This window comes from Phascolarctos cinereus, unplaced genomic scaffold, assembly GCF_003287225.1.
Source record: "Phascolarctos cinereus isolate Bilbo 61053 unplaced genomic scaffold, phaCin_HiC Scaffold_9;HRSCAF=440, whole genome shotgun sequence".
NCBI classification, from domain to species: Eukaryota; Metazoa; Chordata; class Mammalia; order Diprotodontia; family Phascolarctidae; genus Phascolarctos; species Phascolarctos cinereus.
In genome coordinates, this window is record NW_027556402.1 from 23,554,951 (window position 1) to 23,582,202 (window position 27,252).

Sequence of the window (27,252 nt, forward strand, 5' to 3'; positions counted from 1 at the left end):
ATTTCAAGCTATATTATGAAGTGGTAATTATCAAAACAATCTGGTACTGTTAAGAAATAGAGTAGTGGATCAGTGGAATAGATTAGACGTTTAATACATAGTAGCAAATGACCACAGTGATCTAGTATTTGATAAATCCAAGCTTTTGGTGTAGAACAATCACCATTTGACAAAAATTGCTGAGAAAACTGGAAAGCAATTTGGCAGAAATTAGGCATAGATGAGCATCTCACACCATGTATCACAATAAGGTCAAAATGATTTAGATACACTTGGTGATATCATAAGTAAATTAGGTAAACGTGGGAAAATGTACCTGCCAGATCTATGGATAAGGGAAGAATTTATGCTCAAACAAGAGATAGAAAATATCACAGGAAATAAAATGAATAATTTTGATTATATGAAATTAAAAAGCTTTTGCACAAACAAAACTCATGCAATGAAAATGCAAAGGAAAACAGGAATCTGTGAAAAATTTTTATAGAAAGTTTCTCTGATAAAGTCCTCATTTTTTTCAAATGTATAGGGAACTGAGCCAGATTTATAAAAATAAGTGGCATTCCCCAGTTGATAAATGGTCAAAGGATAGGAACAGGAGGTTTTCAGAAGAAGAAATCAAAGTCATCAATAATCATATGAAAAAATCCTCTAAATCTCTCCTCACTAGAGCAATGAAAATTGAAACAACTCTGAGATACCACCTCACACATATAAGACTGACTAATGTGACAGAAAAGTAAAATGGTAAGTGCTAGAGGGGACATGATAATATAGTGACACAAATGCTCTGTTGGAGGAGTAGTTGTGAACTGTTCCAACCATTTTGGAGAACAATTTGGAACCACACCCAAAGGGCCATAAGATTCTACAATACCACTACTACTAGGTCTATATCCCAAAGAGGTGAAAGAAAAGCAATAAGCACCTATTTATAGAAAAATATTTAGAGCAGGTCTTTCTGCAGTGGCAAAGAATTGGAAATTGAGGGCACGCCCATCAATTGAAGAATGGCTGAACAAGTTGTGGTTTATAATTTTGATTGGATACTATTGTGCTATAAGAAATGAGGAACAGAATGGCTTTAGAAAACCCTGGGAAGATATTAACTCATGCAAAGTAAAGTGAACAGAACTAGAAGAACATTGTACACAGTAACAGGAATATTGTAAGAAGAATCAACTGTGAAAGACTTAGCTACTCTGATCAAGACAATTCCAAAGGATCCATGATAAAAAGTGCTATCTACATCCAGAGAGAAAGCTGGTGAACTCAATACAAATTAAAGCACATTTCTTAAACTTCCTTTATTTTTTTCTCCTGGTCTTTTTTGTCTGTGTTTTCTTTCACAATGTGGCTAATATGGAAATATGTTTTGCACATCTTCACATGTATAATCGCTATCAAATTGCTTGCCGTCTCAAAGAAGAGGGAAAAATGGGAGGGAAGGAAAGAAATTGGAACTCAAAATAAAAAAAAATAATGTTAAAATTTTTACATACAGTTGGGAAATATTTAATGACATAAAAATGTATTGAAAAAATGTCAGCTATGTATCCATTTTGTTTGTTGTTCCAACCCTAATTTCTACCAGAATGATTCCCTGTCTTCCCAGCAACTCTTACTAAATATGGAACTCTATTCTAAGTCATTTATATTTGGCGGTTTACTGAACAGTGTATTCTACAGTACCACTACTACTAGGTCTGTATCCCAAAGAGATGAAAGAAAAGCAATAAGGAACAGAATTCAATTATTTCAGATTCGTCCTTCTTTAGTGTAGTTCCATTGATCTGCTTAAAAATTTTTAAAAACTAGACTAAAAAATTTAGTTAATTTCCACTTAATAACATATTTTGAGGTTGTTTTACTCTCTATTAATTTCTGTCTTTTTAATTGTTTCCTTTTATGCTCTAAGTCTGTTTTATTCCAAATGAATTTTGGTGTTATTTTTTCTAACTCTGGAAAACAATCCCTTTGTAGTTTGGTATAGCTCTAAACATGTAAATTAACTTAGATAGTTTTATTATTTTTATTATATTGATATAGCACAACTATAAGCACTATCTGAATATCCCTCAAATTATTCATAATAGTTCTCTATTGTTTTTTAAAGGAACATTTTGTAAGGTACCTATGTAAGTATTAGGATTTCTTAGTTAGATTGACTCCTAGCTAGATATCACACTTTTTTTCTGATAATTATTTTGAACATGACTTTCTTTTCTATAATTCCCTCCTGCATTTTGTTATTGCTATGTATGAATGCCATTGGTTTTTGGGTTTATTTTTTTTAACCCCCTCGTATTTCTGGCAACTGGTTCAATTAATGCCTTTTGCCTCAATTTGCCGTAGTCTGGAGCTTTCTATTAAGAAGTCCTTGTTGAAAAGCAACATTCTGCCTGACACAAAGCATTTGGTTGGTCATCTTTCTCCCCAGTTCCTTTCCCTGTGTGTCAAGGCCATTTCTGCCCTGGTCCCTCCTCCGCTTATGTCTCTCTGTTTTTGCTTCAATATTAGAAAGCTGTCCTCTCTGCCAAAAAGGCAAGATGGTCAGGCAGCCCTAGAGCCATGCAAACAGCTTGACTTTGCACCAGAGAATCTGGACAGTTGAGTCACACTTTGACCTCCTTCTTCTGCTGATCTCCAAACTTTGGTATCCATGCAAACTTTTTCTGATGGGGGCTCTGCACCACAGCATCTCCAGGAGCTGAGTTGAAGAGCCAAAATCTCTGCTCCCAGCAAAAAACCAACAACAAAAACCAACAAATAACCCCCAATCCACCCACCCACACAAATAAGCAACCCTACCTTAATTCCCTGTAAATCTCCAGGTTGCTAATGTAAATTTTCCTAAGGCAATGTGCTACTGAAAATATTTTCTTCACTACATGAAAAAAATAACTAAATTTGAAGTTTATTTACTTTAATAATTTATCCCAAAAGAGTAAATGGAAAAATGTATCTGTCTTGTTTATGGGTAGTGATCTAGACTATTTTACTTGGAAAAAAAAAACATGAGTTGAAGTGTATTGCATTGTTTTTATAAAGTTGAACAAATCCAAAAGGTGAGCTATATTTTAATTTTGTACCATAATACTTCTTCTAAAACATTTTTTTTCTTTCTCTACACTTCAGCAACTTTGAAAGTTTCGCTCAAATGCCTTGAAATGTATTAGGTGGGCTTTATTTTTTCTATTTTTTTTGGTGTAAAATTTTTTAAATTAATTTTAAACTTAAATATAAAACAAGAAAAGAAAAAATACATTTCCATGTCCACAGCAGAACATGAGAGGATCCAGTATAGTATAAAACAATAAATTTCAATTTCAGGAAAACCTATGTAATAAATACTGCGCATTGTTTTCAAAGCTACCTAGATTTTCTTTGCTTCTTTCCAGGTTTTCTTTTGTTCTCTGCTATGTACTTTTTACTTTATTTTTTTCTCCCTCCTCTCTCCCACCAGAGAAAGCTACAATTAAATATGAATATACACAGATATCTATAAACATACACACAAACACGTATCTCTATACATATACATATATGTAAGGCCATACTATGTATATTCCTATTTGTCATTTCTTTCTCTGGAGGTTAATAGCATCTTCCTTCATAGGTCCAATTTTTCAATTTTTTTTAATCAACCAGCTTATTATTTCTTAAATCACAACAATATTCCAACATAATCATATCTGAGAGATTACCTATGAAAGTTCTCTCCCCCCCAAATTTTCTGCTTTACTTCTATTTTTGTCTACATTGATTTTATTATACAAGAAATTTTTAGTTTAAAATAATTAAAATTATCCATTTTAAACTGCAATAATGATCTCACCTTATAATATAGTTTAAGATCTGATACTGCTGAATCTCCTTCCTTTATATCTTTCCCCCTTAGTTTCTTTGAAATTCTTGATCTTTTGTTCTTACAAATGAATTTAGTCACTATTTTTTAAAAACTCAGTACAATAATTTTTTAGTAATTTAATTGGGATGGCATTCAATAAGTAGATTATGTAAACTTGTAATTTTTTTAAATTAACTGGGCTTTCCCTACCCATGAACAATAAATATTACTCCATTTATTTAAATTTGACTTTTTGTATAAAAAGTGTTTTATATTTATGTTCATGCAGTTCTTGTGTCCATTTTGGCAGTATCCTCTCAGGTATTTTATCCTGTCTAATTATTTTAAGTGGTCTAGAACAATATTAAATAATATTGGTGTCACATAGTATAGTTTCCCTATTTTCTCTTTAAATTTATTTAAGCTTCAATTTTGTCTGAGATCATGATTACTAACTATCTTTGCTTTTTTTTACATTATGAATTCTACTCCAGCCTTTCATTTTATCTTTGTATGTATCTCTCATTTTTATTATATTTCCTGAAAGCAACATATTGTTGAATTCAGATTTTTCATCCATTCTGCTATCTGTTTCCCTTTTATGGGATTAGGTAGACTTTAGATATGGATTAGAAGCCATTGAATCCAACCCTTTCATTTTAATGAGGAGGAGACTGGAGCTCAAGGGGACTGTGTAATTTGCCCAAGTTCACTCTGGAGATTGGAATCAAAGTGCTCTGGTTCCACAGCCACTATGCAACACTGCCTAGATAAGGTCTTTTATGACCTCAGAATAACCTCCAAAGATAGAGCAGTCAGTGAAGGCTGACAGAGAGTGAATCTCTAAGGCAGAAAATGCTGAAGCTTGGGGATTCTTTTCTCCTTTCCCCACTGGCTTCCCTAAGGTGTATTGCCATAACTTAGGCATAAGGCCAATTTAAATTCTGACCTTATTTCCCAGTCAGCCTCTTTCACTGCAGAAAATTGGAATTTCTATAAAATCAGTGTATTTCATTCCTACAGTTGGTCTGTGACCTCCATATGTGGGTTTTCCCACCATCTGTATGGATGGTGACTCCTTCATGGCTTCTCATCCACTGTGATTCCTATCCATGTTTCCCTCTAGTTCTACACAAAGGAGCTACCAATGTGTTGGAGACTTTGTTCTGGGTCTTTTTACCCATTTCATGGGTACCGTGGTGTACTTAAGCTATTGGCCATTTTTCATTCTCAGTATAATATTAGCCCATCTCTATTATTAATTTTATATGTATTTATATATATATATACACACACACACACAGACAGAGATATATCTATCTATCCTGAGCGCTATTCCTTTCTCATAGGTCATCATTAGAAATGTACAGCAGCCTTTGGCATCCAATTTATGTTTGTCCATTGACCTCTGGATCATCTACAGCTTTTACTCTTTAGAGACTGTGTTATAACAGTTCAGTCATTCAGTTGTGTCCAACTCTTCATGACTCCATGAACCATAGTGTGCTAGCCCCTTCTATCCTCCACCATCTCTCAAAGTTTGTCAGATGTTGTAGCAGTCCAATATTCACCAACACATATGAAGGTGGTGCCAAGGAATTGCAAATAATTGTTTATACACATTTCTTCCTTTAAGAGGTGATAAGGAGTTCCTCAATCAAACTTGATGAAATTATGGGACCACTGGTTGACTAAAAGATTAATGTATGCCCCTGGAGACCTTTAAAAACTGAGCGAGCTAGCTTTGCAGAGAGAAGGATATTAGTCAACGGAGTGGAGGGTCATCCCTGGCAATGGAGAAGAGAGGGTCAACTACAAGGGGGAGAAGACAGCTTTTGGCAGATAATTACTCTTTTCCTTTCTTCTTGAACTTTTTCCAGAGTCCATTGGCAGGGTGGGTGGGTAGTAAGGAGAAAGATTCTCTTTACTTCCCTCTCACTGTCCCTTAGCAACGATAACATCTGGTAACAGAATGATTTCTCCACCGAGAGCCATGGTGGGAGAATCAGCTCTGGTGGTGGGGAGTTGAACTGCGGAGAGGAACAGAACCAGTGATCCAAGGTGAGTGATTTGTCTAGCTGGCATGCTGCCCTCAATGAAGGCAGTGTGATCATAAAAGGAAAAAAAGACATAGGGCCCTTAAGCTTCAAAGGTGCCCTTGTGTTCTGTAAGTGTGCCTCTCAACTAATACACTCTATACATGTGCCTACTCTTCCCACTGATGCTGTGTTTTGTGGAAGACAGTAACCTCAAATTTTGGGGGAAATGATTTGTTAACACTGTCCATGCTATGTCCTTTCAGGGAAGTCTTTTGTTTTGAGCTATGGTGATTGGTTTAAGGAAAGTATCATGAACTTAGGATTTTGGACCTACAGAGTACTCCAACCCAAGGTAGTTATCTCTCTGGAGAAGCCAACAAGTTTGAATTGGAGGGGTGAGTGGGATAAAATTGATTTTCAGGGCTGGGGATGGGGGAAGAATTTTCAGTATCCTTGTACCCTTCCCTTCCCTTTTTTATAGTTTACAATGCACTTGTCTCAAAACAAGAGCTAGATAGAACAAACGTTAAAATGCCAAATACATTCCCAGAAGGAATAATAATAGTCCATTAGCATTCTTTTGCAAAATAATAGGGGACAGAAAGAAGAGAAAGGTTTAGGAGGCCAATGTTGTCAAGGACCCTTGATGAAAGAAAGAGAAGTTGGTTAGGGAAGACTTCCTGTCAAAGGTAAGGTTTTACTTGAGATTTAAAGAAAATCAGGGAATGGAGAAGTGAGAGTGTTCTAGGCTTGGAGGACAGCCAGGGAGAATGCCCAGAGGCAAGAGATGGAGTGTCATGTTCTTCCAGAAGCCAGGAGACTAGTGTCAGTGGAATGAAGAGCAAGTGTTGGTGAATAAGGTGTAAGAAGATTGGAAAGGTAGGAGAGGGCTACATTATGAAGGCTTTGAATGCCAAACAGATAATTTTCTATTTGCTCTTGGAAGAAATAAGAAGCCAATGGAGTTTATTGAATAGGGAGTGACATGATTGGACCAGCGATTTAGAAAAATACTTTAGTAGCTGAATGGAAAATGGAGACCAGAGGCAGGCTGACCCAGTGGTAAGCTATTGTGATAATCAAGGTGTGGAGTGATGAGGGCCTGCACTAGAAAGGTGTCAGTATTAGAGGAAGGGGATGTATTCAAGAGATGTTGCAAAGGTAAAATCAACAGGCCTTGGCAAGAGATTAGATAGAGGGTGGTGAGAGATAGTGACGGATCCAGGATGACTCCTAGGTTGAGAACCTAAGGAAATGAGAAGACGGTGTTGCCCTCTACAGTAATAGAGAAGGTAGGAGGGGGGAGGGTTCAGGGGGAAAGATGATCAGTTCTGTTTTAGACATATTAAATTTAAAATGTCTGTTGGACATCCTATTTGAGTTGTCTGAAAGGCAGTAGGAGATGCAAAACTGGAGGTCAGGAAAGGGCAGGAAATGTAGGTTTGAGAATCAGCAGTAATGAAATCCATGAGATCACCAAATGAAGTGGTATAGAGGGAGAAGAGGACTCAGGATAGAACACTGAGGGACACCAGTGGTTAAAGGGTGTGATCTAGAAGAGGATCCAGTAAAGGAGACAGAGGAGGAACAGTCAGATGAGAAGGAGGAAGGCCAAGGGAGTAGTATCTCAAAAACTGAGAGAAGAGCTTACTTATCAAGGAGGGGAGAGTGCTCAACAGTGTCAAAGCATGCAGAGAGGTCAGGAAGAATGAGGACTGAGAAAAGGCCGTTGGATCTGGCAACGAAGACATCATTAGTAACTTTAGAGAAAGCAGCTTTGGTGGCATGGAAAGGTCAGAAGCCAGCTTTTAAAGGGTTAAGAGGAGAGAAAATGGAGGCACTTTGTGCTGCATAGATGACCTTTTTTTCTTTTTTCCCCCAATTTTATTAATTTATTGATTTATCAACAATCACTTCCATATGCTTTTGAGTTGAAAATTTTTCTCCCCTTCTCCCCCCCACCCTCCCCAAGACTGCACACAATCTGATATAGGCTTTACATTTACATTCCTATTAAACATATTTTCACATTAGTGAAGTTGTAAATAAAAATTGAAACCAATAGGAGGAACCATTAGAAAGAGGAAACAAAACTCAACAGAAGGTAAAAATAAGTGAGAGTGATTCGACTTCCATAGTTCTTTCTTTGGATGTGGACAGCTTTTCCATTCCGAGGCCTTTGGAGATGTCTTAGATCCTTGTAATGCTGAGAAAGGTTCAGTTTGACAATATTAGTCATCGCATAATGTGGCTGTTATTGTGTACAAAGTCCTCTTGGTTCTGCTCACTTCACTCAGCATCCGATTGTATAAGTCTTTCCAGGTTTTTCTGAAGTCAGCCTGTTCATCATTTCTTACAGCACAATAGTATTCCATTACATTCATGTACCACAACTTGCTCAGCCGTTCCCCATTTGATGGGTATCCTCTCAATTTCCAATTCTTTGCCACCATAAGAAGAGCTGCTATGAATATTTTTGTACATGTGGGTCCTTTTCCCATTTGTTTGATCTCTTTGGGATATAGCCCTAGAAGTGCTATTGCTGGATCAAAGGGTATGCACATTTTTGTAGCCCTTTGGGCATAGTTCCAAATTGTTCTCCAAAATGGTTGGATCATTTCACAACTCCACCAACAATTATTAGTGTTCCAATTTTCCCACATCCTCTCCAACATTTACATAGATGACCTTTTCAAGGAGTTTATCTACAAACGGCAGAAGAGAAATAGGACACTAGTTAGCAGGCCAGGAAGGATCAAGAGAAGGTTTTGAATTCTTTTTTTTTTTGTTTGTTTTGAAAAGCTTCAAAGTATCTTAAGGACATGTGACTCTGGTGCTGATCCAGGCCTCTAACTTTCTCCTGACGCTGTCACTTATACTGTTTGAGATGGTGCAGCCTATGGCATTTCAGTCAGTGAACTCGCATTCATTAAGCACCTACTACATTCCAGGCACTATGCCAAAAGCTGGGAATACAAAGAAAGACAAAAAATAGTCCTTTCTTTCAAGTAGCTCACAGTCTAATGGAGGAGACAATATGCAAAAGATTATTTACCAGCAAGAAGCATAAGGGATATCTGGGGCTAATCTTGGAAGGAAGGCATTGAGATAAGGAAAGGCTTCTTGCAGAGGGTGGGACTTTGGCTAAGACTTGATGGAAGCCTGGAAAGCCAAGAGGCAGAGATGAGGATGGAGAGCACTTCAGGCATGGGGGACAGCCAGTGAAAACACCCCAAGTTGGGAGATGAGTGTCTTGCACACAGAACAGCAAAGAGGCTGTCAATAAATCTCAGAGTACTTGGGGAAGCATAAGGTAAGAAGATTGGATATGTGGGAGGGGGAGGACAGGCTATGAAGGACTTGAAAGGCCAAACAGAGGATTTCATATTTGATCCTGGAGATAATAGGGAGCCAGTGGAGAATATTGAAAAGAGAAGTAATATAGCACAGCTGAGCTTCAGAAAGTCCATTTATTGACTTTTGGAGTTATTTTTGGTTTGCCTTTTACCATTTTTTTTATGTCAAGAACAAAGCCCACATATATTCCCAAATCTATCTATACTTTTTTTTAAAGACGTAGAAGCCTACTAAATCACTAAGACAATGAAGGAATCACCATTTTTTGTGCCTTTTGTCACTTTTCTCAGTGTGACTAGGTGACCTGACCTCACTTAAAGAGGCTATAATATTTATTTTACTGATATAACATTCAGATTAGGTTTAAGTACAACTGAAAAAACTGTTGAAGATCCCCAAATGAGAGCACATTGCTATGAGACTATTTTTTTTAGTGGACAGGTATTAGAGGTTTTGTTTTTTGTTTTGTTTTTACTTTGCTCATCTGCATGTTATTTTAAAGATGGCCTTTGCAGTACCTCAGGTATGTGATAATTATTTGGAAGGTTGGAATCTGAAAGTAAGGAGGGCGTATGAGTTCACCGAGGACTGGCTGCAAAGTAGTACTGCTTAAGGAGACCTAAAAAGAGAAACACCTTGTACTCATTAGTGACACTTGCTCGTTTCATGTTGACCAAGTTCTTCTGCCAGAGGATAATTGCATTTGGTTTAGAGCCCATCTGTCTGCCCCTACCATTTAAGAAAATGGTTTTTAATGAGTCTGGTTTGAACAAAGGACCTGGGAAACGTTTGAAATCATCACCTACTGGTTTTCAACATGACATGCAGCTTTGCTTTTTCCAACCTCCATCAACCCCAGTACATCCCTTAGCAGCCAATTTGCTATAGCGGGTAGAACCTTGGAGTAGGTACCAGGAGATCTGAGAACCGGTTCCAGCATTCTGTTAATTTAATGTGTTAATATGGGCAAATCACCTAACTTTTATAGGACTACATTTCCCAATCTGTAAAAATTGAGGTAATGATAACTGTTGTGCTTTGCTTATGCATAAAGTAAAAAGTGTTATATATGAAATTATGACTCATTGGTCTTACGGCCCAGGAATTTCAAAGGAAACTATATCATAGGCCTAATGGGAAAAAAAAGGCAGCATGTTTAGTAAAACAATGTTTAGTAAAACTTGTGTCTTTCCTTTCTGGTTTGTTTTCTGGAGGGGGTGTGATGGGAGTTAGCATCTGCTGGGAAGTTGTGTACTTGCAGACAGAGAATAGATTTCAGATAGATGGCTCTGATAGATGATCGTATCTGATGTCCCTTCCAGTGCTCAGAGCCTGATTCTTGCATGTTGTGTTCTGGGGAATTAAAGATTAGTAGAAGGAGATAATCATTATTGTAAATGAGATCAGGGATAGTTTTGAGGGCTGAAGCAAATGTCACAAGCCCAGTGATTTTTCTAAAACTTTGTGCAAACTTCTCTTAGACTTTCTGTGTGGCTTAACAATGAATTCTCTAGTACTGTATCCAATTCACTTATTATTATAAAAAGCCAGGCTTGTCATTTAGATCTGAAGATCTGCTTTTCTCTGTCCTTCTGGCTGCTAAAGCCTTCTCATTTATGTACAGGATCTCATTTGGTAGTCAATGGGAGATAGGCAAATAGGAGATCCTAACCCAAAGGCTATTACTCTCAGGGGAACAATGAAACCTTGGGGCACTTTGAAATGCAGTAGTGTGGTGGCACGGCATATAGAACACTCGAATTGGAATCAGGAAGACTCATCTTCCAAAATTCAAATCCAGCCTCAGACACTGAGCTTGTGTGACCTTACGCAAGTCACTTAACCCTGTTTGCCTCAGTTTCCTTGTTTGTAAAATGAGCTGGAGAAGGAAATGGCAAACCGCTCCAATGTCTCTGTCAAGAAAACCCCAAATGGGGTTGCAAAGAGTCGGACATGGCTAGAAAATTGATGAACAAGTATGAAGAAAGGCCAATGAAGGTCTCATACCAGAATCAGAGTCATGATTGGAACCAAATTAATCCCCTATCCAAATTTCTGTAGTGAGACCATATTACATATCCTTCCTCCTGAATTGGGATTCCTTACCCCACCAGGAGATCCCAGTCTCTTAGGAGCTTCTCTGATGCTCCTTCTCAGCTCCCTGCTGTATGGAAAGAATATAATGGAATGGTTGACCCACTATGTCTCTCTAGGAAAAGCCCACGGAAATTGTCCAGGTAACAGAGTTGCTATCACATACCCAGAAGTAAAATCTTAGACTGTGTCATAGGCCAGGTCTGGCGCAGGCTGGTCCTTGTAGTTTAGTTTCTAGATTAGAGCAACATCTAAGACACTCAAGGAACACGTAGCAGTAGAGAAAAGGAGAATTATTTAGCCATATATAGCAAGGAAAGGACTGACTTAACAGTCAAGTAAGTCAATAATTGCTTATTAAACACTTACTATGTGCCAGGGCACTGGGCTGAGGATATGAAAAGAGGTAAAAAGTCCCTGAGGAGCTCACAGTCTAAAGGGAAGACAACACAAACAGCTGTTTACAATTAAACTGTATACAGGACGCAGGTCTTCCTCATCTCCATACACAAATGGAGTCTGGGCAGAAAGGCAGGGTGTCCTGATACGTGTGGGACATGTCATGAGACATTTGCCAAGTTTTAATGGCGCTGACTAAGCTGCATCAGTGGTGATATAGCTTGAGTTGTAGCCTCTGGGTCAATGGGATTCCTTTGCCTTTTAGAAAAAGGATTAGCCATATTTACATACCTTGGGACCCTGGCTGATATTATTATCATCACAGCCTCCCTCTCCACCACTTGCGAGGTTTTATATCAGTCTTGAACTAACGGCCAGGCCAGTATAGCATTTGCACTCCTCACTTCAACTGAATTTTTAGTAGTCCCTGCATAATTCTATGAGATATAGTTGAACAACTGCAAATATTATAACGAACAAAAAAGTTCCACCAATCAAGAACAATTATCCTCAAATCACACAAAATCATCCCATATTATCATCGATATCACATTCACATTTACATTACATGGAGTAGACATATCACAATACAAAACATCACTTGACATGCTGCTTTCATGATCAGGTGCCGAAATTATATTCAGGATATATTACGTGCACACATAGGGGTGGTACATGCACGCTCATAATTTGCTATATAGATAAGCAAATAAATACAATCAACAACAACAAAATGTACCCAGTTCATAACTAACAAGCGTATAAAACATACTACATGTATATGTGGTGATAGAATTAGTTGGGATTATGCGTATTGATCAATGAATCAACGCCAAACAAATCTTTTAGATGATTACTGCTTTGTAACATAGTTTGTTTGATTCTACTAGCCTTGTTCCTTTATATTTCTTCCTCAGTATCTCCCATAAGATTTTTGACCCTTTTTTCCTCTTTAATCAAATGTACTTTATTAATTATAATTTTCATTTCAAAACTCCTATGCCAAAGCAGTGGCAGGATCAGCCTAGAGGAGCCCTTGCACCTCCAGCCTCTGGGAGATACTGAAACCTAGCCTTAAAAATAAACAATCAAATGAAGGAATGAACAGAAGAACAAACAAATGAAAACTAAAACTTAGCATTATCTATCATGAAGAAACACTAGAGGCCTTTCCAATAAGATTAAAGGTCAAAGCAAAGGTATTCATTGCCATTACTAATTATTTTGTATAGTTCTAGAAGTTCTAGTCTTCCTTGAACACCTCATATGCTCCTGAGAGGTGAAAAAATAATCTCACTTTACTTAGAGACTCACAGAGATTCAACTAAAATTAATTGAGACAACTTTTATAAAATAGTAGGATATAAAATAAACTCACAAAAATCAGTCTTTCTATTATTACCAACAAAACTTAGCAGGAAAGATAGAAGAGATATTTTATTAAAATGAGTGTAGAATACATAAAATTTCAGGGAGTCCATTAATCAAGGCACATACAGGGATTACATTATAATTGCAAAATCCTTTTAATAGAAAAAAAGAAAAACAAATAATTTGAGAGATATTAATTGCTCATAGTTAGGTCATGTCAATATAACAAAAGCAACACTACGTAAATAACTTGTAGATTCAGTGCCATACCCATCAAACTACTAAAGTATTTCTTTGTAGAACCAGACAAAATAACACAATTCACTAAGTGAATTAAAGGTCAAGAATGTCAAGGGAAATAAAAAAAAAAGTAGGAAAGAAAGGGAATTTAACAGTATGAGATCTCAAATTATACAAAAATGCAATAATCATGAAAACTATTCGGTACTGGTTAAAAATCAGAGCAGTGGATCATTGGAACAGATTTGGTGCAAAAGACCCAGAAACAATTAGACACAGTAGTATAGTATTCATTAAGCCCAGGATACCCAACTACTTGGGTATGGACTCATTATTTAAAAACTTTTGGGAGTGCTGGAAAGAAGTATGGGAGAAATTAGTTTTAGAAATTAGGTACAGACCAGTATCTCACAGAATAAGTTCCAAGAGAATATATGACCTATATATAAGAACTCATAAAAATACCACTCGCCTAATATTCCAGATTAATAACCTTCTTGTCATTCCTAAATTCCCTACACATCCAGTCAGTTTACCTGCAAACCATCTTTTGAATTTGAGCCCTTCTTTACTCACAGAGACACAGCCTTGGTTCAAGCCCTCCTCACCTACAAGACATTAATGTAATAGCTTCCTATCTCCACTAGTCCATTGTCTATATAACTTCCAAAACAATTGTTCAAAAAAGTGCATATCTGTACATGGCATTCCCGTATTCAATAAATTTCAGTGGGTCTCTACTGCCTCTAGGATAAAAGTCCTCCATCGTGTGGCTCCAACCTCCCTTACTGCCCTCAAATGCTCAGTGATTCAGCCATAGCTGCTGAGTTCCCTATACCTGTTATTCCATCTTGTGTCTCTGTGTTGGCACTGGCTCTTTCTAATGCCTGGAATTCACTCTCTCCTACTTTTTTTCTGAAAAATTCCTTCTCTACTTTCAAGCACCACCTTCTCCACAAAACATTCTTTGTCTTCTCAAATACCAGTGCCCTTCCTACCTAGCTTATATGTATTTTTCGTTTTTATCCTATATACGCTTACATAGAATATTAGTTGTCTATATAGAGTATTTGTTGTCTCCCCTATTAGACTATAAGGTCTTTGCAAATAGAATTTGTTTCATTCATAGTATTTGTATCTCCAGTGCTTAGAGCACATAACACAGAGTAGGTATTTAAATTCTTGTTGATTGATAGCATAAAAAATTAGAGGAGTTGAAAGGATACTTTCCACAACAGTAGGGTAAGTTTCTTGATCAAACTAGGGATAGAAAGGATCACATGGTGGGGGAGGAGAGAAGGGGAGGAAGAGAGGGAGAGAGAGAAAGAGAGAGAGAGAGAGAGAGAGAGAGAGAGAGAGAGAGAGAGAGAGAGAGAGAGAGAGAGCGAGAGAGCACGAGCGAGCAGAGACAGAGAGAGACAGAGAAACAGAGACACAGACACAGACAGACAGACAAATACACACACAGAATGATAAATAAAAGACAGAAAGAAAGATATCAATGGATAATAGATGGATAGGCCTAGGAAATGCTATCTTTTCAGTGGCCTAGTCATCCAGTGTTTGATTGTGATTAAGTTTTCCTGTTTACTAATCGGAGCTGCAAAATTTCAGGTGAATGACAGTAGCTTAAATGTTAATTCTGCTTTTTCTTGCAACTGTAACTGCTAGGCAGCTAATGGTATAATTGATGGATGTTTCTAGTTGCTGAGATAGAAAGATAAATAGATGCATAGATAGCTAGAGAGAGACAGAGAGTGAGATGGTGATAACAAGGTAGATAAAGCCTTTATTAAATGCTTACAATGTACCAGGCTTTGTGCTGAATTCTGAGAATACATATGCAAGCAAGATAGTAGTCCCGGTCTCACAAAGAAGCTCATATTCTCATGGAAGAGAAGATACCAAAAAAAGAAAAGCTGGAAAAAGTGTGGGGAGGGGAAGTCAGAATGACATAGAAGGGCCTTGCTCTGGGCAAGATAAGATGAAAGCTCAGAACCCAGAAATAAAATGGACAGTTTTGATTACTTGACATCGAAAAGATGTTGCAAAAACAAATCCAGTATAAATATAACTAGAAGGAAAATAGTTAACTGGAGGAAAAATAACATTTTGCAGCAAAATTCTCCAAGGTCCAATATATACTATATAGGGAATTGGTACAATTATATGAGAATGAGAGCCATTTCCAATAGATAAATAAATGGTCAATGGATATGAATAGGAAGTTCTCACAAAAAAGGCAAGTTATCAACAGCCATATGAAAAAACATTCCACATCGCTAATAATAAAACAACAAATTAAAACAACTCTAAATTTTTACTTCACACCCATCATATTGGCAAAGATGACAAAAATGGCAAATGGCAATTCTTGGAGGGACTGTGGGAGGACAGGCAGGTGAATGCATTGTTGGCACTGAGGGTTTGAATGTTGAACCAGGAAGAGGTGAAAATTTGAAAAAAGAAAAAGAGGCAAGGCAAGGATAGAGATGGGGGAAGGGCTAGGAAATGCCATCTTTTCAGCAGGCCAGCCATCCAATATGTGATTATGACAAGCTTCCCAGCTTACTAATTAGAACTGCAAAGTTTCAGGTGAATGACAGTAGCTTAAATGCTAATTTGCTTTTTTGCAGCTGCAACTGCTAGGCAGCTAATGCTATAATTGATGGACGCTGACAGTTGCTGAGATGGATGGAAATTAATACTTAAATTACCATTGTTAGAGGTCATAATCACGTTTTCATTTATATTCCTAATGCAGGGTACTTATATTACTTGTGTATACTGTTTTTCTTGGGGGAAACATATTGCTTTTTATTTAGATGAGGCACTACTCCTTTAAAGGCCCCTTTTTACATTGAATAGTGTTGCAAAGAGTAGAAAAAATAGTTTATGTAAAGAAAAAATTAAATCAATTGTTATAGGATATGAAGTGCTGTAATTAGAGATGAACATTTTGATGCCAGAAAGGAGTAGGAAAGTAGCTTTGTTTAATGAAAACTGCTAAAATATGTGTCCAAAGAAACATACTTTTAGGATGGAATTTGACAAATTTCAGAAAGAAAATGAACTGTGGCATAAATATAAATACTTAAATTGACTTGTAAAAGATGTAGGATGATGCCTCATCTATGTGTGAAAAGTTTGCTGATTAAAAGGGTCAGAAAACAAACTTTCATTTATTAAGTACTGGGAAAATTTTCATAAGCATTAAAAAACAATTTCAAAGATATGAAACACGATGTTGAGTGGCTGAAGACTTTAGAGCTATGGGGCATTATGGTCCCTCAGTTCATTTGCTTTGAATGTTTTATGATTTATTAAGAGAATAAAAATGAGGAGTCATATAAATATGTGGAGACTAAATTGGTGAAGTGTTACCTTTTAGATGAAAGGTGAGACACAAAATAGGAGGCTCTGACTTGAGCAATTGAAAGATAATGGAAATAGAGGCTAAATGTGGTAAAGTGAAGAAACTGAAGAATCTAACAGGCTGAAAGAAACAGCAAGAGTCCAAAAGCTGCATGTCAGGGCAGTATGAAGAAGCCAGCAACAGGAGCAGTCAGCTGACAAGAAAGTTTTTGCTGCATGATTCTGGCTAGTTGAATAAAATGACAATTCCAGCTATCGTCCTTCAGAACCTCTTAGCACCTCTCAGAGATGTCTGTTGTCCCTCTCTACTTTCTCTGTTTTGAAAGGGAAAAGAAGGGGAGGGACAGGTACTACAGCAGCATTGCTGTACGTGGTACACTGGCTAGTAGGTTTGTCTTGTCCAGATAGTTGCCCTGAGCTCTTTCTTGTGTTTTCTGTTCTGATTATATGTGGTATCCTGGTGAGTCTGGGCTAATTTATACAGAACAGAGATAGCCAGCCTGATGAACTCATTAGTTTTCTGGCTTAAAGGATTTTCTAATGGTTCTTTTAAGGGCAATTGTAAGTTGAAAAAGCTTGCAAATGTTACATTTGTCTATAGAAGCAAAGAGGATTTACTCTGCTGGAGAGTGATAACAGATAATTGGTTAGCAAAGAAGTGGATTTTGTATGCTGCATTTGTACCTGAATGGACCATTGTGCATTACCTTAAGCACAATGGGTTCCTATAATGGTGTATTTACTCTGTCTCATAAGTAATAGTGCAAGTATTAATGGGAAAGTATGATCTAGGTTATGTATGGATTGTGATTTATTTCACAAAAAGGATTTAATATGAGTACTTGTGATAATATTTTCTATTTTTCCTTATTTCAAAATAAATCATTATTTTAAGATCTGAAAGTCTCATTATTATGAGTGGTTTTGTAAATGAAGGTTCATGAGTTAAGGTGCTGGTAGAGAATCACCCTGGGATCTTGAGAGAATTTGAGTATAACTACATGGTTGGTCCTTATCTGGGAACCTAGACCAGCCTACCCGAGAGCAAGTTGGAGTCAACAAAACGACCTAGAGAGTGAATAGGTGCCATCACAACCGTGGGAGGAGATCCTTCATAAACTATTGAGACCTGTGCTACACTATAAAGAGTCACTATGTCGTTTATTTAGCATCTGTCCATTGCTACTTACCCTTCTGTTAGAGGTAGAAGGGCTTAGGTTTCCACAGGTAGAATAATGCAGAGATTTAAAGAACAAAGGTCCCAGGAGGTGGTACACTGTAGGTGGGCTGGGCTTGACCAATAGAAAGTAAGTGGATTGTTCCAAGAAGACCCCAAAATCAAGATAGGGGTCGAGCCAGCTCAGACCAGTTAGGGTCAACCTGAGGACACCTGAAAAATGTTAGTGCACCTGCTTAATGAACTTCATTATTATTATTATCTGACACACCCCTCATAAAATGAGAGCCTCATTAACGAGTCATGGGACGTAGGACCAAGGGAGGGGGAACATACTTGAGCATATCAAGGGGAAACATGTAAGGAAAGGTGTAACCTGGGAAGGGTTGGACCAATCCTGGCCTGGGAGGTTTTGCGCAGAATTCAGCTGCATAAAAGCACGCTTTCCCTTGGACTCAGGGCCCACCCCTCCTGAAGAGGGGTGGAGCCCACTTCTGGCCAGAAACGTCTAAATCCTCTGGACTTTCTTTAAAATAAATTTTCTTGATATTAAATTTTTGGTGTCAAGCCTATTTCTAACACCTTCTTACTCAATCTGCCTATGTAGGACTCAAAGTTTCTGACATTTTTATTATGTTTTTGACATCAGAATTTTGATATTGTGCCTACAATCACATTTCTAGTGACTCCTTCCTCAATTCTGCCTCCGGGCTTCTCCATCTGTTGATTTCTCCCCAATTTGTCCTATCTATAGCTTGTTTGTACATCTTTGATTGCTTGTTGTCTTCCCCATGATATTGCAAGCTCCTTGAAAGTAAGTCTGAATCCCCAGTGCTTAGCACAGTGTCTGGCATGTGCAGGCAAATGGTTATTGTAGAGGTTTGGAAAAGTTATGACTCACAAAGTATTTAGAATCTCGGTTGCTACAGGTCGGGGCTGGATTGGATGCTGGTCATGTCCATTTGAGCTTTATGAGCTGTCAACACTCCATGTAAATATGACTTCTTGGAAACGTTGCTTTTGGTTAAAGTCAGATGTAACTGCTCATGGGATGAAACAAACAAACGAACAGAAACAAAACCAAAATTCATTAAGCCCTTTTACTTTTGGAGTTGGGAGTCTGTGGCCATCTCCTAGGCTTTTAGAAAAGCAATGCAGCTTTAAGACATGGGTTGACTTCCAAGCCTAGCTGCAGCCCATTGAACATCCTCAGAACTTCATTGGCCTAGGGGACTCATGCTTCCATTACTCATGTAGCTTTCTGGTTGCCTAAGTATGATAGCCCAGCATATGAACAACTGGGTGTGGTTTAGGCTTAATACATGCTGCTGACTAGTTTTGCCACTGTAGATAGAGAAACTGGACTGGACTGAATCAATGCTGTATTCTTATTGACTATCCTTTCTATGCTATTGTTAGGTAAAATATTGTTTGTTTGTTTGTTGTTGGTAAATGTTAGATGGTTTGTAAATGTATCAATCTTCAAGCCCCCTGATAAGCCTGAAGCAGACCTGGCCCCAAATAGGGCATAATAACAAATAACAAATGAAGTGATTTTGTAGGCATAGAGTACCCAAGTAAATGGATAATATAGATGCTGGTCATGCACACACCTATACAGCTGGCAAAGAGTCGAGAAAGAATAACAGCAAGGCCTTGATTAACTGGGCACCTAGCAGAAGACCGATTTTACCACCAACAGAGTATTTGATGTTCTTGGCTTGTCTTCTGGACCATAGAAACACTCAGAATGTACAAGAAACAACAAACCTTCTTGCTAGTCTGCACCCACCTAATTCTAACCAAAAAGAACTTGATGAAATTAAAAGTGAGTGAAATATCAGGAAAAAATGACCACGGTTGTACCTTCTATTGCTATTATATGAACAGTGAGGGGAGCATCGGAGAATGTTGTTTGGGACTTAGAACCTGGGTGCTGTGCCTATGCATTGCTGAAGGCAGGGCTGTATTGGTGCTCCTTCAGGGGCATAGCTGGAGCTCCTTCTACATCTTTCTTCATCATTGTCCTAGGCAGTGGCTTGATAAACTAGGTGATTTGTACTGGTGTGATCTGTGGTCGGAGTTGTTTCTTTAAGGTACAAGGATGCCGTTTTTGCTGAATGGCCCTTTAAGGTGTAAAAGAGGCTGTTTCTGAGTAATGATAATAATAATAATCATCATCATCACTAGCATTTAGATAGCACTTACTATGTGTCAGGCATTGTGTCATGCTCTTTACAAATATTTCCTCATTATCTCCTCGCCATAGCTCTGGGTGGTAGGAGCCTTCAGATCATCTTCCTATAACTGATTTGGTTATTACCGAGATTTGTATTTTATGTCCTTTCAACTTTTGAAGTATCTTCACTTGAACACTTCATTAGTAAAGGTGGTTTCAATCAGATTTCATGCTCCATGGGTGCTTATTGAATGGATGAGACTAGCTCAATTTAGGCCTATAAAAGTGACTAGGATCTGTACTAGCAAAGGAAGGAAATGATACAAATAAAGTCAGACATATTTGTCTTTATATTTGCAAATCGAGGCTGGAGTAATTAAATCTAGATAGCACCCCAAGTTAAAAGTACCTGGACATTTTAGTTAACTAAGATTCCTTTGTCTGGGAAGTATGATATAGCATATAAAGGGGTTTTTTTTTGCATTTTTTTTTGGGTGAGGCAATTGGGGTTAGGTGACTTGCCCAGGGTCACACAGCTAGTAAGTATCAAGTGTCTGAGGCCAGATTTGAACTCAGGTCCTCCTGACACCAAGGCCAGAGCTCTATCCACTGTACTACCTAGCTGCCCCTAAAGTGTTTGTTTCTGAGCCAGGAAGACCTGGCTTCAAGTCCTGCTTCTGATGTATTCTAGCTACGGGACCTTGGATAAATCCCTCAGTGAAACATAAAGGAAGCATTCTCTAATCATCAGAGCCATCCCAAACCACCAAGCAACCCAACCTGGTGAAGAGGAAAGAGCTCAGAACTGATATTCAGAAGGTCTGGTGTCAAGTTCTATCATTTACTAGTTATAAGACTGAGGACATAACACTCCTTTTCTGAGCCTGCATTTTCTTACCAATAAAATGGGAATATCTATGTGTCCTACCTCATAGGGTCACTATGAGAATGAAATGCAAAGGCTTTGTATAATGTCATATGCTACCCAAGACCATGTGGTGGGTCCTGGGAAGGTTCTTAGGATGCCAAAGAGTCTCCTTGGTTTCCCAGTAACTCAGGGTCATCTTTAAGGGCTGAAGTTATCACCACAATTCCAGATGCATACTAATGTTGTGTGATAGGGAGTTCTAGGGCCCAGGTTCTGGCAAACATGGCTTGCTATAGGATCTGACTGTTGATGTTCTTGACTAACATGGTCTCTCAAATGTAGCCTTGTCCTCATTCTATATTGAAAGTCGAGCATTTGTAAGACAGTTGAAAGGACTGTACTGGATTACAAGCCACTTCCAGTTCCTGTAAAGAAAAAAAAAATCCTAGCATGTTTTGTCAGGGAGCTGTAGGAATTGGGGGAGATAGCCCTATTTGTTATATTTATTAGAGATATTATTATTTGTTTTATGCCGTGTGGAAGGCGGGCCAGAGCCATAATCTATTGATCATTTAGTTTTATGAAGTTCTCAAATGGATGATCTGGTGTTTTTCTGACAGAGAGGCTATGGTTCCTGAACACCAGTAATAAGGTTGTCATGTCATTTTCTTCTCATCGGTCTCTTTATTGCTTTTTATGTCTTTGCTAATATTACCTTGTCCCCTTTCCTTGTCTCTTTAGTCTTTCAATTTTCCCTTTAGGGTAACACGAGGGACCATCTCCTCCCTTTGTTTGCATCTTTTATGGCTCTGGCCAAACTACCCGGTCACTTGTATTTACTCTGCATGGCCTGGAACAGAAACCCTGCTCACCACAATGATGGCATCCTGAAGACTTCAATGTCAAGATGAGAGATCAGCTCTGGGAGGCCCACACTCAGGGGAGCAAAGGGCAAACGATTCACTCTCTAGGCTAGGCCCAGGGAAAGCAGAGCCATAAGAGAATTACAGTTCTTGCTCTGGATACCGATTTTCCATTCTTCTTCTTCTGTTGTCTCTTGGGGTCTTTAGGGATAGTCTCTCCATATGAGGGCTATACAGAGGAGCCATGCTGATGATGAAACATTGGGAAACATATCCCTTTTTTACCCTCATCAATCAGCTCAGAGTACTTGAGATGAAATCAATCTCCCCACCCCCACTCCCTTCAGCCCAAGCAGAAGGGCTGTTTTCTGTTAGGGACACGGAGCTCTGGGATCTGCAAGAGGAGATTCTTAGTGGCATAAGATGTGCCAAATTCTCCTTTCTCTCTGCAGATACTGATTAGAAGCGTCATGCCTTGGACACAGGGCTTTGCATTCAAAGTTCCACATGGGCTCAATACTCATTAGAAGGATATGTGGTCTGACCAGGCAGTCTGTAGTCAGTAGGATAGAGCAGCACCATGGGGTAGAATTGTTAAACTGCTCAGACACTTGTTGGCAATTGATGACAACTCCCCCCTCACCCTCTAATACACACACACACACACACACACACACACACACACACCCCTACACATTGGACACACACTTTAGTGGCTACTGAGACAGGGATTACACCCTTTCCCCCTTCTTCTGCCCTCCATCCATCTGTCATTAAAATCAGGCAGCTGTACCCTGGCCATGACTTTGCTTTCAAGGGTCACAGCATCAGCTGGACTTAGTCCTTGAATAAGGAGTAAGTGTATCTTTAAGGGAAGCCGACTTGAATGGAATTGGAAATAGCTGGAAGGTGAGGACTGACAGGCAGTGCATATGGGGAAGGGAAGAGTTAAGAGCTGACTGATTGTGGGAGGCTTGTGTTATGGCTTGTGAACAACTGCTTAATGTCTTTCAACTGGACTGTTTAGTGAAGCTTCATTATAAACCTAATTGTGTGCTTGCATAGGCACACAACATGAAGGAAATTCACACAGTAAAGGTATGATTGCATTGCCTGCTGCCATGCCAATTACTGGATATTAATGGCAGGATGGTATGCATATGCCTGAGCTGGGAAACAGAAGGTTAATAGAGGAACAGCACCAGAAGAACCCATTTATCAGTTTCTATTTATCTCTCCTTGGGAGGTGGCAGGTTTACAGTAAATACCTTCTGTCCTCCTAATTTCCTAATGATGGGGATAATGATGGAGAATGGTGAAGTCATTAACTGGGACAGCCTCTGTGCATCACTCTGTCAGCTATGTCTCTCCAAGACCTACGATGAGAAGTGATGGGCCCCAGCTGTTCACCAGATACCATTCCCCTCCTCCTCTTCCTTCTATCCCAAACTTCAGCTTGGGAAATATCCCCTCCCACCCCCAAGTCAATAAGGGAGGGTGGGGTTGGAGGGTGTTAGATGAGATGAAGGCTTTTCAAACACAAGTTCTCATTACTTCAGTATGAGGAAAGAAGCATTTTCTGAACTGAAAGGGGCATGTTGACACATGGTAAAATGTTGCTCCCAATGGTGTTGAGCCTACCATAAAATATATGTAGAAGTGGATAATTAATCAGTAATTGCAATGAGTGGATTGAGGGAGGATAGGCAGATTTAGCCAAATGCTCTTATCTAAAAAAAAAATGGTAGAGGCCTTTGCCCTTTCTAGAAAATTAATAATCTAATTTTGTCTTCACCTCATCCATGTAGATAGCTCTGGACAAACTAGACTCACTTTCAGAAAGGGAAAATAGTTTATTTGACAGCCTACATGGAGGAAGATATATTAGGGTATCTAGATAGCTTTCCTGGGTTTCTTAATATTTATCAACAAGTGCCATGACTGTGTGTTGCATTTTGAACTGTCCATTGTCACAAATTGGAGAAAATGAGTTTTGCAACTGACATTTTGAGTAAGAATTGGAAAGATGTGTATCCCAAGAATTAGTCACCTTTTAGGACTCTAGTTTGATTGGAAAGTTATTTATTTATTTATTTATTTTGTGGAAATCCCATTTGTTACTTCTTGAATTTGCTGGATTGAGAATCATTTTGTATCATCTTTAACATGTGACATGGGGAATAGAAACTTAACAGGGGATAAAATAGAACCCATGTGGCTGTTCAATGGGGTTCACTTTATTGTTGCTCTAAATACGGAAGGAATTTAAAAAAAAGTAAAGTTGGAAATACTTCTTTTTTCTAAACCAGAGAGAAATTGATATAAATTGGCTCTGTGTATGGATTATTATTTATTTTGAAATTTGAAGAAAGAGAAACTAGAAATCAGGAGAGCATGGCATATCATTTTAAAATTGGGAAAATGTGCAAGGATTGCTGCATAATAGAGAAAAAACTGAAAGATTGTAGAACTCTGACCAATGCAATAATAAAACACAAAAGAACAAGGATGACATATACCGTTTACCTCCATATAGAGACATGATATACTAAAAGGGCTGACATTTTTAAACATCACTAATGTGAAATTATGTTTTACTGCATTATGTAGATATATATTGAAGTAATTGTTTTCAGGATCCATTAAAAAAATTGCTCGATGGAAGTTAGGACAGATTCATTTAAAAAAAAGTATTTGTTACCTGAAAAATTAAAAAAAGAACTGGGGAGAAATGAGAGAAAATTTAGGAGATTGAGGGGTTATTTCCAAATGGGCATGCAGAATTTGAAGAAATATGGATAGTCAAGAATAGAGAAATGATTTTCTGTTAGTTTAATGCTAGAAAAGGGAAGGCAAGAAAGAAATGATCAAATAGGAAAGAACCATGATGTATACATACATGCATACATACACATACACATACAAATACACATACATATGGAAAGGTAGGAGGGGCCTAGGTTATAAAGGTTATAAAGGGCCAAACAGAAGGCTTTGTATTTGCTCCTGGAGGCAAAAGGAGGTCACTTAAGTTTATTTAGTAAAGGGGAGACATGATTGGACCTACTCTTTAGGAAAATTATCTTAGTGGCTGAATGGCAGATGGATTGGAGTAGGGAGAGAATTGTGGCAGCCTGACTTACCAGGTATGAGCTGAAGAAAGCCTGCACTAGAGTGGTGTCAGTGTCAGAGGAGAGATAGGGCCATGTGCAGAGTTGAAATTCAAGGGCCTTGGCACCAGATTGGATATGGGGGCAGGGTGAGAGATAGTGAGGAGTCCAGGATGACTCCTAAGTTACAAGCCTGAGGGTCTGAGAGGAGTCCTGCCCTCTACAGTAATAGGAAAGGAAGGAGGAAGAGGGGACTTAGTGGAAAAGATAATGAGTTCTGTTTTGGAAATATTGAGTTAATATGTCTATAGGACATCCAGTTCGAGATGTTTGAAAGCCAATTGGAGACGTGAAAATGAAAGTCATTAGAGAGTTTGGGGAAGAATAGGTAGATTTGAACATTTCAGCAAAGAGATGCTATTAAATCCATTGGATGTGATGAGATCACCAAATGTGGTATAGAGGGAGTAGAGATGGTTGGTGTTGTCCTTCATTCTTGAAGAGGGACAAAATAACATCACTATGCTCTGTCAAATTGCAGTGTGTCAGACTATGGCTGATCAGACCAATACAAGCTTGGAATGTCCTATCACAGTTTGGGCACAAATAGTCAGTGTGAGCATTTGGGGGGGATTCTCTAAATTTGCACATCTCATGTTCCTTTTGAGCTACTTCAATTCTGCTTTGTTCTCAGAGCACAGCACCTTCTTTCATGAGGGCGTGGCAGGCTGAGCATGGAGTAGAGAGAGTAGAGAAGAGGAAACATAGCAGAACTCTGGGGGACACTGATGGTATGATCTGGAAGAGGATTCTGCAAAGGACACAAAGAAAGAGTGGTCAGATAGGTAGGAAACTAGGAGAGAGTGGTGTCCTCCAAACCTGCAGAGAACAGAGTATCAAGGAGGAGAGAGATCAACAGTTCCAAAGGCTTCAGAGAGGTCAAGGAGAATGAGGATTATGAAAAGAAGTTTGGATTTGGCCGCCAAGAAATGGTTACTAACTTTGGAGAGAGCAGTTTCAGTGGAATGATAGGCTCAGTAGCCAGATCACAAGGGGTTAAGAAGACAGAAGGAGGAGAGAAAGTGAAGGCACTCATTGTAGATGGCCTTTTTGAGGGATGTAGCTACAAAATGTATAAAAGATATAGAACAAGTTACTGAGGAAGGATCCACTGAGAGATGAGGAAGACACAAGCATGTTTGTGGTCAGTAGGGAATGATCCAGTAAACAGGGAGACATTGGTAAAAAGGGAAAGAGTAGGGATGACAGAAGGGCAATCTATTGGGGGAGACAAGGTGGAAGGGGATCACCTGAGCAAGTAGAGGAGTGAGCCTTGGCAAGGATCAAAAAACTTGTTAAGTAATTATCTACTATATTTTGGGGAGTTTAAATCAAACCTACAGAGTTGGGGATCATATCTCAGGTTTTTGTCATAAGAATGATACTTTCCACAAGTGCTAATAATTCATTCAGCTCGTAAGTCCAGTAGAAAATGGGAGATTGGCGTCAGAGATCCTCTCCAGTCAGAACCATGCAAGGTTTTGATTTGGGAATATGAGCATTGCTTCCGATTGTTCCAGAAAGAAGAGGCTACACAATTGAAATGGAAAGAAGCAGACTGGGGAATTCCTGACCTCACAGCTCTTAGCAGAGTAATGGGTAGAATTAAATTGAACGAATATTTAATTCTCACTTACTATGCACAAAGTTATGTGTTAGGTGCTGAGAATACAAAAATGAATAATATTTCCTACTTGTATCCAAAGTGCTTACCATCTAATAATAAGATTGACAAATATGGGAATAAAAGGTATGATATAATAAATACACATAAGACTCTTTTGCTCTTTCCCTTTCCCCACCAACGAAGTGATCCCCTCTCAGGAGAGTGGTTGGAACTGCTTGTTCCTCTAAAATACCAGACACCCAACTAATTTTGGTTCCAAATTGGCTTGCTGTTTTATAGCAGACCCATATGGCATGGCAGGACTTACATTAGTTTAATACTTTTGAGTGATTGATTGATTCAATAGAGATGTTCTCATTTGATAAAAGTATCAGGGATAATGTATTATTAGTCACTTTAAGTGGGTTGCAGTGAATGATTGATTGACCAAATATATCCTGATCCTTACATTTTGACAAAGGCATAGATGACATACTTTTCAAATTTGAAGATGGCACAAACTTTGAAGGGATAGCTAACACCCTGGATGACAGTAGCAAGCCCCAAAGATCTTGATCAATTAGAACATTGGGCCAGATCTAGTAAGATGTCATTAAATAGAAATAATAGATATAAAATCTTAAATTTGAGTTAAGGAAAAAAA